At 40.4% G+C, this 12,208-nt stretch overlaps 1 protein-coding gene across 4 annotated transcripts in view; it reads left to right on the forward strand.

Moving 5' to 3' along the window:
* Positions 1–12,208, forward strand: part of pknox2 (pbx/knotted 1 homeobox 2) — a 134,489-nt gene that overhangs the window by 32,068 nt on the left and 90,213 nt on the right. Inside the window, exon 1 of one of the 4 annotated variants that reach the window (XM_038297848.1) lies at positions 10,371–10,473. The exons of the other annotated variants lie outside the window; for them this stretch is intronic. The gene's annotated coding sequence lies outside the window, so the exon portion shown is untranslated. Of the gene's footprint in view, positions 1–10,370; positions 10,474–12,208 lie in introns of those variants that run through there. 4 annotated transcript variants of the gene reach the window in all.

A 12,208-nucleotide genomic window follows, 5' to 3' on the forward strand; every position in this document is an offset into this window, starting at 1 on the left:
AGGCGTCAGAGCTACAGAGCTCACAGCCTGTAGGACTGACTTCTTATCATCTCTGATGTTAGAGGAACAAGTTCTCCTCAAGTGTTTGGAAACAAATCCTTTCTCTGAGCCTCTTTAAATCTGAGCACCGTTGCTAATTTCCACCGGTTTCCTGGGATGAAAATGTGGCATAATGTCACTTTTCCCATTAGCACTAAGAATCTATGCATGCCAATGGATCCTGCTGTTGTCATAGCAACATGTACCTCTAAACCTCTGTGCAGCTGTTGTTATGGAAGCCCAGGAACAGCTGGGGGGCTGTCGAAGCGGAGGAGCTTAGGGTCTCTGGACCCCAAACCTCCTCCGGATTGAAGGTGTCCATCTGGAGGTCACCTCCTCCCTCAGAAAACCAGCCATCAGTCAGAGGGAAAGGTAGAAACTGGGGGATATTTGATTATTCCTGGGGGGGGGGAGGTGTGCAGTGAAGCTGAACTAATCAAATGAGTTTTCCTTCGGCTTCTAAAGATTCTCTCACAGTGATGTGAACAAATGTTTTACAAACTGCAACAGTAGAAACCATTTAAGAAGCAAATGTTGTCTAAAACGCAGCACTTTCTTTGGCTTGATTGAACATCCTCTGCAGATATGCACTTAAACTTCAATTTGATGTCTAATAGGTTGAATAAATAAAGTATTCATCCCTCTCATGTTCATGTTGTGTTTTACGGCCTCAGCCTTTCATTATTCCAGCTCTGGAACCGACGGCCTTCAGGAGAACGTTGGTTTGTCCAGGTCTAAATACAGACAGAGCAGGGAGGAAGTTCTGGTCCGGTTTAAAGCAGGATTAGGCTCTAGAACAATCTCCCAGAGCTCTGATTGATCCATTGAACCAGAAGAGAGGATGGAGAACCTGCAGGGGTTGGTAGGTCTGCAGACTGACAGAGCGGAGGAGGAGAGCATGAATCAGAGAAACATGGAGGTTTAGCCCATGAGGACTGTAGAGCAGAACCACAGCTTTCAACGGCACCAAAAAGGCATCCAGTCTAAAACCTGACCGCTATGGAGGAACGTCAACGAGAAAAAAGAAGCCATGTTTGAAGGAACCATGTTGGAGGCACGCTAAAGATGGAGAAAAGAACCAAAACTGAACTTTGACCCACATCCAGAGCACTGCAGCAGGAAAGTAACACAGTGAATCACACTGAGCTCATCTGTCACGGCAGCGTCATGCTGTGGGGACGCTTCTCTGGGCGGGAACAGGAAGTCCTGTCAGACTCAGCGAGAACATGGAGCTCTTTCCTGGAAACTCCATTCACCGGATTATAGCGGGTTCATGTGTTAGAACGGTCCGGTTAAAGGAAAAGTTCGCATATCTTCAGAATCCAAACTTCTGAAAGTTCTTTAAATCTGAAATGATTCCATCCTGTTCAATAAATGATCAGTGTTTTTAATTCAGAGTCATTTTCATGTGAATGTGCTTTACTGGAGGCATCCATGTTTGTCAAAGAACACTACTGCCACCTACTGGTTAGTGACGTCACGGTGCGGCATCGGCTGTTGATCAAGTCCCAGTGCTGTATCTGGTGTTTTTCACAATTATCACTATTATCCAAATCTGGAAATCTTCAATAATTGTTGTTGATTGCAGATGTGTCTAGTAGTAAAGCGGGGAGAATGGCGCTAGGCTTACCGCATCGCGACGAAAATTATTGTTGCTATTTTTTAACCAATTAAATCACAGCAAACATAGTTTTAGGTGTAAGTAATGTCTTGTGTTTTAGTTTAACTTTGTTCAAAGTAAGTTTTTTTTCCCCATCATGGAGCCGCATGACGGGGCGCATCCAGGAATGCTAATGTTTCCTCTGTGAGGAACCCCCTGATTGGACCCCAGTCCCCCGGGTGGAGCCCCTGGGCGCCCCGGCTCCTGCTCTGATTTACTTTGACGTGGACAGGAAGGTCAGCGGAGTCCCTAAAGGGGCCTTGGGAAGAGCGGCTGAGGATCTGGGTGTGTGTGTCAGGTTTCAGCAGACGGAGACGCTTCAGGAGGATCTCAGGCTTGAGTCTGAGAGACGACAGGGAGAGTGAGGGTCTCTGGAGCTGGAAGCAGAGAGGATTATGGGGAAAAGGAAATGTTTTCTTTGTGCAGCTCTGCTCAGGTTGGAGTGGAAACCTCATCAGGGACTCCAAGCATTTATCAGCTGTCATGATCAGAAACCTTTTTTCGTCTCTTTTGAATCTTAAATCCTGAAAGATTAACAATGAGATCAGTGGAAATCACTAAGTTGCTTCTCGCTTCCACTTTGTTGACATATATTGATAGATCTGGTTTTCACTAGGGCTGAAGATTATTTTGCAAATCGATTAATTTGTCGATCATTTTTTTTATCTTAAATTCAAAATGTTTACATATTTTTTGGTATAATTCCTGTTCTAAATGCGTCGCTCTGTCAGCTAAAGGCATGTTTTACAGTCTCTATACTCCAGGTAATGATTAATTGATTACTGAATTAGTTACAATTATTACAATATTTCTTTGTTTCCACTAAACTCATCCAGGTGTCGTTTCCCTCCACAGATTTTAATAATCTTTCTCTTATTTTCTTACATTTTTCAGTGAAATATAATCCTAGAAATCTATCTAAAAACCAAACATGTTGAATATTTGAACTGCCCCTCCCCCAGCGCCAGGCCTACCGCACACAGAGATCCCACTGAGATGTGCAGGAACTGGTTAAATACCAGCGCTTCAGAGGCTCCTTCCCAGCAGAAAGCGGGAGGCGGCCTCCCGCTGCGAGCCCCCCCCCCCACCCGTACAGTGGAGCTTTAAGCGAAAGCTCAGGTGTCCTACCTTGAATGCTTGATTGAAGTTAAATCTTTTACATGTGGAGGACGACCCGCTCCATGTGTGGCTCAGCCGCTGACCGACCTCCATGTTTCCACACACTTCATTTTAAAACTTGGTTCAAACATGTCACACTGAACAAATTCAATTTACTCTCTTTAAATAAAAAACCCAAACATTTAAAAAACTATTTTCAGTTTAATTCTATTTCAATTCAGTTTATTTGTATAGCTCTAAGGCTACGTTCACACTGCAGGCCGTAATGCTAAATCCGATTTTTTTGTGAAATCTGATTATTTTGCGTGGCCGTTCACATTTCCAAATATATGCGTCTTGTATGTGATCTCCTGTGTGAAGTGCATTCATAAAGCTTAAGTGTCCCGCATGCGCAGTAGAGGACGCAGTGACATCACAAGCCAGCGAGCTCTGTGTTTACGGAAGGAAACATTGATGGTAGAGCTGGAGCACATCTTAAAAACTCAATCTTTTCAATATTGTTAAACATAAATTGTATTCTCCGCATCATCCTCTGTCATTGTTGTTTTTCTTCCTGCTTCTGCGTAGCATGAAGCAGAATTGTAATCTTTGTTGAGTATTAATTCAGTTCAGGTCGGATGAATGCGACCTGGCCGTTCAGACACAGGTCGCATCAGAAAAGATCAGATTCGTATCGGATTCAGGACCACAGAGCCGAGTGTCCTGGATCGGATTGGAAAAAGTCGGATCTGTGTTGTTCAGTCAGGAAAAGATCCGATCCAGGGCGTATATAAGGCCAAAAACTGGGATTTAGGTGACTTCAGGCTGCTGTGTGAACGTAGCCTAAATCTCATCATGTCATCTGAAGTCACTTTACAGAGAAAGTTTAACCAGATCATCCAGTCAGATTAAAGGCTCAAAATTTTCCAAGTAAAACCAGCTGGTTGCATCCAGTCAGGGACTTTAGATAGTGATTCTGCAGCAATCCCTCATGTGATTGCTGCAGAATCACATGAGGGATTGGACCTTTATTATGCAGCCATGATCTTTAGGATTCTAAACAGCTGTATCTACTGCGTCTTTCTCTTAAAGGTATCATTCTACATCCCATTTATTTTAATGTAGTTTGTCTTTGTCAAATGTGATTTTAAAGGTTTTCTGCTCAGAGGAGACTTCTGGGGGTTTTTTAGGCTAGAGATGGATACCACATTTATGTAGCATATTCCTGATTTATTCAAAGCTTGGACCTGAAAGTATCCATCCCAACAGAAGATCAGTTGGTACTGGTAACGGTTGGGTTAAGGTCAAAGGTTAAGGGTTAGGGCAGAGAAAGGGATGAAAACGACTGAAAACCATTGGGGTCACTGCATGGTCCTCACTACATATAGCAAGATGAGGGTGTGTGGGTGCGGCTGACTGGTTGCATGTGTAAAGGAGATGTTGTTAAAGGAGAATTCCGGTTTTCAACACTTTTAGCCCATTTTCTGTAGTGTCCAGGATGAAATCGAATGATCGACACCAAAATGTTGACAATTGGTCCTGTCTCTGCTATTTGGCTCATGCAGAATCCCCCCCTGGCTGCTTCAGAATGGCTTCCATTGTGCATGTCCGATAATGTCCTTAAAACAACCTTAAACGTTCTTTTTTTAAAATATGCTACTCACCGGGTCGTCAGCGCTGTTCAATGACGTTCCAAAAAAAGTTTCGTGAAGAAAAACCGTTCCTGTCTTGTTTTATTTAGCATTTTGTAAATCCCAGAACTATTTTTTCAGATACATCACAACCGCTTATAAACTTCCGCTTCCCGTTCGAATCTGAAGCGTTATACACTCCAGACCACTAGTTGGCGACGGTATCCTCTACCGTCAAACTCAAAGTCCAATATGTCCTCCTCAAGAATCCACCTTTCGTATTCAATTTTCAGAGTTCTTTTAAAGTGTTTAACAGAGACGTTAGCACCTCGACGTCGGAGTACACAGAGTGAAGCAGAAACACCTTGCGAAAAGACTACGACTAAGCGTAAACAGGCCCCATTTCCGTTTCCGGTGGCGGAGGGATATTGACTATTCCAACAGAACTCAATGGGATTTACAAAATGCTAAATAAAACACTACAGGAACGTTTTTTCTTTACGAAACTTTTTTTGGAACGTCATTGAACAGCGCTGACGACCCGGTGAGTAGCATATTTTAAAAAAAGAACGTTTAAGGTTGTTTTAAGGACATTATCGGACATGCACAATGGAAGCCATTCTGAAGCAGCCAGGGGGGGATTCTGCATGAGCCAAATAGCAGAGACAGGACCAATTGTCAAAATTTTGGTGTCGATCATTCGATTTCATCCTGGACACAACAGAAAATGGGCTAAAAGTGTTGAAAACCGGAATTCTCCTTTAAAGGCTGAACTGTTTCTTTAGAAAGGAGACAATATGACATTTTAAACCAAACTACTAATAGAGGTCTGCTTTCTGCTTCACTCCTGTTATTTATCTGCCATAATACACGTCAGAGAATCTTCTTAAGGTTTAAAAACCTCATTCCTTGAAATCCAGTGTCCTGCAACTTCAGGATGCATCTCTGCTTCAAACAGACTGAAATATAATCGCCCTTATCGGAGCTTTTCAGAGCTGGGTGCTGCTAGTCAAGCCGTGCAGACAGTAGCAGCAGGCTGGGACACATGGAAAAGGTGCAGAACGCTGAAGGATTAGAGCCGGAGCTGCTGCCAGAAACCTTCTGATTCTACTCGCTCAATATTCAGATTTATTTCTCTACAACTAAAAGGAAATTCAAAATGTATAAACAAGAACTGTAAAGTAATCATGGAACATTTTTGAAGACATTTAAGTAAAAATATCTATCTAGATAAAAAAAAAAAAAAACAACAATAACCAAAGTCTAAATTTGGGAACGCTCTATTTCTTCCCATTGAAAAAAACGGCCCAGATTAAACACAGACCTGTGAAACAAGGGAAGCATGAGGAGACATCAGTTATAGGAGGTTATAGTTATAGTTTGCTGAGCTTCTGAATGTTAGGATGGGACTGAAAGCCGCTTATAATAATAAACACTTTACTGTGTAAAAGTAGACGGAATCGGCAAGAGGATTATGTGAGCATAAATGAGGCAACTCCTTCAAGCTATTTAAATTTTCACATCCCCAGAAGTTCTGGGCGAGGAGGAGGAGTAGCAACAATCTTCCAGTCTGACTTACTGATTACTCCCAAAACAATTAATACCTACAACTCTTTTGAACATTTAACCCTTAATTTCCCTGATCCAAATTTCAAGGCAAGAAAACCTCTTCTTTTTGTAACTTTGTATCGTCCACCAGGTCCCTACTCTGAATTTTTAGATGAGTTTTCAGAGTTCCTTTCTGATTTGGTATTAAATACTGACAGGGTCATCATAGTGGGAGATTTTAACATCCATGCTGACATTGAAGGCGATAGCTTAAGAGCAGCCTTTAATGCTATCTTAGACACTATTGGCTTTGTTCAAAATGTGAATAGTCCCACGCATTCTCATCTTCATACTTTGGATCTTGTGCTGACATACGGCATAGAATGTGAAGAAATAACAGTATTTCCTCACAACCCTGTCCTCTCTGACCACTTTCTAATAACCTTCAGGATTACTTTAACAGAGTTCTCCTCCCCCAAAAGAAGGTTCAATTTTAGTAGATCTTTATCAGATAGTGCAGTTATAAATTTTAAAGAATCTGCTTCACTTTCTCTCTGCTCTGTGTCACTGAGCAGTGCTGCAGAGTGCAAAAGCTTAGCTTATTCCCCTTCACAGGTTGATGATTTTGTTGAGGGGGTTGCTAGTTCTCTGCGTATTGCCTTAGACAACGCAGCTCCTTTGAAAATGAAAACCGTTAAAAATAGAAAGCTTGCTCCTTGGTTTAATGCAGAGCTGCGTACTTTGAAGCAAAATGCTAGGAAACTGGAGAGAAAATATCGCTCCACAGGCCTGCGAGAGTCCTTCCTAGTCTGGAAAAATGGTTTACTGCTGTATAAGAGGACCCTTTGTAAAGCAAGAATAGCATACTTCTCCTCATTAATAGAGGAGAATAAGAATAATCCTAGATTTCTTTTTAATACAGTTGCCAAACTCACCCAGAGCCATAGCTCTGTTGAACCGTCCATTCCACCTGCTCTTAGCAGCAATGATTTTATGGGATTCTTTATAAATAAGATTGATCTTATTAAAAATAAGATCATAAGCACTCCTCTATCCGCGATTGTACCTGAGGTAGTCATGGAATCTGAACCGGGTTTAGACTGCTTTGATCCAGTTGAACTCTCTGAATTAGCAAAATTATTGTCTTCATCTAAGCCTTCAACTTGTATGTTAGATCCAGTTCCAACCAGGTTATTTAAGGAGGTATTCCCTTTGATCTCCTCCTCCATTTTAGATGTGATTAATCTATCTCTGTTACAGGGATATGTACCTAAAGCTTTTAAGATTGCTGTAATTAAACCTCTGCTTAAGAAACCGTCTCTTGACCCAGATGACTTGGTCAATTATAGACCTATATCCAATCTTCCTTTCTTATCCAAAATTCTTGAGAAAGTAGTTGCCAAACAAGTTTGCGATCACTTCCACCATAATGAACTTTTTGAAGAGTTTCAGTCTGGCTTTAGAGCTCATCATAGCACTGAAACAGCTCTGGTGAAAGTCACTAATGATATTCTCATGGCCTCAGATAATGGACTTGTATCTGTGCTCGTCCTGTTGGATCTTAGTGCTGCATTTGATACAGTTGACCATAATATTCTTTTAGAAAGACTTGAATATTTTGTTGGAATTAAAGGAACAGCACTAGACTGGTTTAAATCTTATCTATCTGATCGAATTCAGTTTGTTCATGTTAATGATAGATCTTCAACACGCTCAAAGGTTACCGGTGGAGTACCACAGGGATCAGTGCTAGGACCAATTCTCTTTACTTTATACATGCTCCCAATTGGTAGAATTATTAGACAGCATGGGATTAATTTCCACTGTTATGCTGATGATACCCAGCTATATCTGTCTATAAATCCAGATGAAGCTAACCCATTACATAGATTACAGGCATGTCTTGAAGACATAAAAACCTGGATGACTCTTAACTTTCTGCTTCTGAATGCAGACAAAACAGAAGTTATAGTCTTTGGACCAGAGTCTCTGAAAAAGAAGCTGATTAGTCAGTCACTTCATTTGGATGGGATTAAACTGATTTCAGATAATAAAGTAAAAAATCTTGGTGTTATTTTTGATCAGGACCTGTCATTTAAATCCCATATCAAAGAGGTTTCTAGAATTTCCTTCTTTCATCTGAGGAACATTGCAAAAATTAGAAATATCCTGTCCAGGGGTGATGCTGAGAAACTAGTCCATGCATTTGTTACTTCAAGGCTGGACTATTGTAATTCTTTACTATCAGGAAGTCCACAAACTGTAGTTAAAAGCCTTCAGCTGATCCAAAATGCTGCAGCCAGAGTTCTGATGAAAATGAAAAAGAGAGATCATATCTCTCCTATCCTGGCTTCTCTTCATTGGCTTCCTGTTAAATCCAGAATAGAATTTAAAATCCTCCTTCTCACATATAAAGCCTTAAATGGCCAAGCTCCATCTTATATCAGAGATCTGATTGTTCCTTATGTTCCTAACAGAGCACTTCGCTCTCAATCTGCAGGTTTACTAGTGGTTCCTAGAATTTCTAAAAGTAGAATGGGAGGCAGATCTTTTAGTTATCAGGCTCCTCTCCTGTGGAACCAACTACCAGTTTTAGTCCGTGAGGCAGACACCCTGTCTACTTTTAAGGCTAGGCTTAACACTTTCATTTTTGATAAAGCTTATAGTTAGGGTGGCTCAGGTTATCCTGAGCTATCTCTATAGTTATGCTGCTATAGGCTTAGACTTTTGGAGGACATAGGGACCCCCATTTCATCATTCTGCTTCATTCTCTCTCTGTTCTCCTATTCTGCAGAATCTGTTAGTTCAATCTTTAACCTTCGGCTGTGACGTCATCCTGGAAAAAAAAACATCAGCTGTGCTGCTTCTATCAACACCCTTGTTAATAGATGTTGGAGATCGGCCTGTTTTCCAGTGTGGTCCTGTTTCTCTGACCGTGACTGAGTGGATGTGCTCTCTTCGTCCTCTGGCATGGGAGCTGCCTTGGAGCTCGTCTGCCTGGCTGTGTGTTTCCTGGACGGGGCCGCCTTTTACAGCTGCTTTTTGTATGTCTGCTTCTGTCTCCTTGAACCCCAGTCGGCCTCGGCAGATGGCCGCTCACACTGAGCCTGGTTCTGCTGGAGGTTTCTTCCTGTTAAAAGGGAGTTTTTCCTCTCCACTGTCGCTACAAGCATGCTTAGTGTGGGGGATTGTATTTGAGTCAATGAGTCAATGCAATCAACTGGTTTTCCTTAGATAGAAAACTTTGTATCAATTTGACTGTATGATCTGGTTGAACTGTAAAGTGCCTTGAGATGACATGTGTTGTGAATTTGGCGCTATATAAATAAACTGAATTGAATTGAATTGAATCAACATGAGGAGGAACCCATGAGATGATGAACAGGTCCTATATATTAGAACAACATCTTTATTCTTCATCCTCACCTGCTGCCAGAAGATTTCACCTAAATAGATACATTGATCCACTACCATTCACGAAATATCCTGTAATATAACACCTACGGCAAGCTGTTTTGATATGTACTAGTTTTAATGAATATTTATTCCTCATATTTAAAAAAAGAAAAATGTCTTTGTCTAAATGACATTTCAAACAAAATGACATTCTCCACATCTAGGATAAACATTCTGGATGTCTAGAAATTTATTTCAGATTTCCATATTCCTAATATTACTGATCAGCATTTGGATTATCTTAAAAACTGTAATTTAGAAAATATATTATTACAGTTAGGTCCAGGAAGAAGCTTATTTTAGTGATCTATAAGTGGAAGAACAGAGAGCAGAGTGCTTTTAATAAATGTAAAAAATGGCCTGCCATAGCCCACTTCATATAAACATCCGCATCAATCGGAGCAACAATCTTCTCCTTCACCATCTTTCTCTCCTTTGTAGCTGTAGCGCTGCTTCTCTGTCTTTTAAACACATTCAGCTTTTTTATTTTCTTTTTTTCATTAAAATCTCTAGTTCCAGTGGGGTGAAATAGGCACTTCCTGTCCCCTGTTGTCATGTTGACCCGTTGATTCGGCTTTCCACTGATGATGGCTTTTCATACTTGTTACGCACGTGCTAAACTCTGAGTGGACCTGGTTAAAATTGATTGAACTAATTGACAGCAGACATTGTCAAACCAAACACTCAGAGTTCCCGACTGTTGGATAAATCAATTTAGAGTTGTAGATTTGAATCTGAATTTGTTAAACCTGCTTCGTGAAACAGACCTCAGGTCGACGGTTGAACACAGGACCTGCAGCTCGGGTCTACACCGATATAAGTTCAAAGCCTGTTTGATCCAAAGGAAATAGGAACTTAATTAATCTCACATCTGGTGTTTTAGGAGGAAAACTTTACCTTCTTAGAGGAAAATGTTTGTCTGCCTTCCAGGAAATGCAGAAAAACAGCAGGAGCTATGCAGTGATGAGTCTAAGTGAAATGATCAGAGGACATTGAGAAACGCTTTGCTTCAGCCGGACCTCCTTCAGCATCAGACAGAATGTGAGGATTTCCTGATCAGGAAGTGAAAAGACATTATTTAACTTCTATTCAGTGGAATAATGGCGGATTTTATTGGTCTATCATTATTTTCTTTGATTAGACACACTTTCTGCTCACTATTTAATGCCTTCATTGTTTAATTGAAATGTTTCCATATCTTCAAGCGATGACATCATCCTATTCATTCTTCCAGTTTATCAAAAGGATTTTGTTGGAGGAAAACATAAAAAAAATATAACACATAATTTCTTGAATTATTCTTCACAGATTCATTAAATTGTGGTTTACACTTTTTTTTAGTTTGTAAAAACTTTCATGTCTGTATTTGTTAATGAGTACATGAAAGCCTCCAAACACTGTACTCCGCTCTGAACGTAGGCAAGGTTATTTATTCATTGCAAAAACAATTCAGAGTGCTTTACATGAATGCAACTGTTAAAAAGAAGCCAAATAAAAGCAGAATACACCAAGATTTCAGCCATAATCAGTGGTTTCTAGCTGCAGTAGCTCCCAACTGCGAGCTAACTCTGGATCTCTGCTCCTTTGGTTCAAAGAGTATTTCCTCAGTTTGGTTTTTATTCAGTGGTAGAAATGATGGCTCATCCACATATTGATCTGCTCTCTGATTGGTTCTTAGTCACCTGCTGACATTGGGATGTAAAGCTGGGTGTCGTCTGCATAGTGACGCTAACTGATCTGGTTATAATCTGAGCCAAGGGGAGCATGTAGATGTTGAATAGGAGGCGCCCCAGAATGGAGCCTTCCTACTGACACGTAGAAGTCCCTGTCCTACAGGTAGGATTTAAACCAGTCCAGTACTGAACCAGAAAGGCCGCCCAGTTTCCCAGATGCTCTAATAAAATCCAGTGATCAACAGAATCAAACGCTGCACTGAGGTCCAGTAAAACCAGCACTGTTGTTCTTCCACAGTCTGAGTTTATACAGATGTCATTGAACACCTTAACCAGGGCAGTGTCTGTACTCAGGTTGCTATGGAAACCTGACTGGAAGACATCAAATCAGCTGATTAATGTAAAGAAGGCATTTGAAATCTCACTTTATACATTTTATGTTAAACTTGGAGTGAACAAAAAAAGAAAAAAGAAATGGATCTGTTTAGTTTAGAATAAATCAGCAGAGGTTTGATCTGTTCTTTAGAATTGGTGTGAAAATGATATAAACTTTGTCCAAATCCAGTAAAAACCATGAAATTGCCCTTTACCGTTTTATTTTAGTGTTATTGACACTTAAATTAGCAAACTTTAACATAAAATGTTCAAAGAACATAAAACAGAAGCGCATGGGGATTTATTGATTTAATGGCATATTTGGATAGATATGTTCAAATGCAGATAATACAGCACTTAAATATAGTGCAGATAGAAGCACTGATGCCTGATGCTCACAGTGAGCAGATATTGGTCAGTTTCTTGGTCTGAATGAGCTGCCTGATGTCTTTATGTCTGAATGATGTCACTTTAAATGTTTTAGATAATAGCACACTTGCTAATCTCAATGAACATTGCTAAAAATAAAGTTCTTCACTCCACAGGTCAAAACATTGATCTGGTCTCGACAGACCAGATATTTAGTTTCTGTTCTCGATATCTTTTAAAAGCTAGTCTGACTTTTATGGATTTCAGTCTAAGAATAAACTAAATCCATCCAGAGTTTTCTGCTCTTCACGTACCCGATTATTGATGAATAAATGGATTCAAAGAAAAGAAGGGATTGA

Source organism: Cyprinodon tularosa, unplaced genomic scaffold, assembly GCF_016077235.1.
Source record: "Cyprinodon tularosa strain WSP-4 unplaced genomic scaffold, ASM1607723v1 ctg399, whole genome shotgun sequence".
NCBI classification, from domain to species: domain Eukaryota; kingdom Metazoa; phylum Chordata; class Actinopteri; order Cyprinodontiformes; family Cyprinodontidae; genus Cyprinodon; species Cyprinodon tularosa.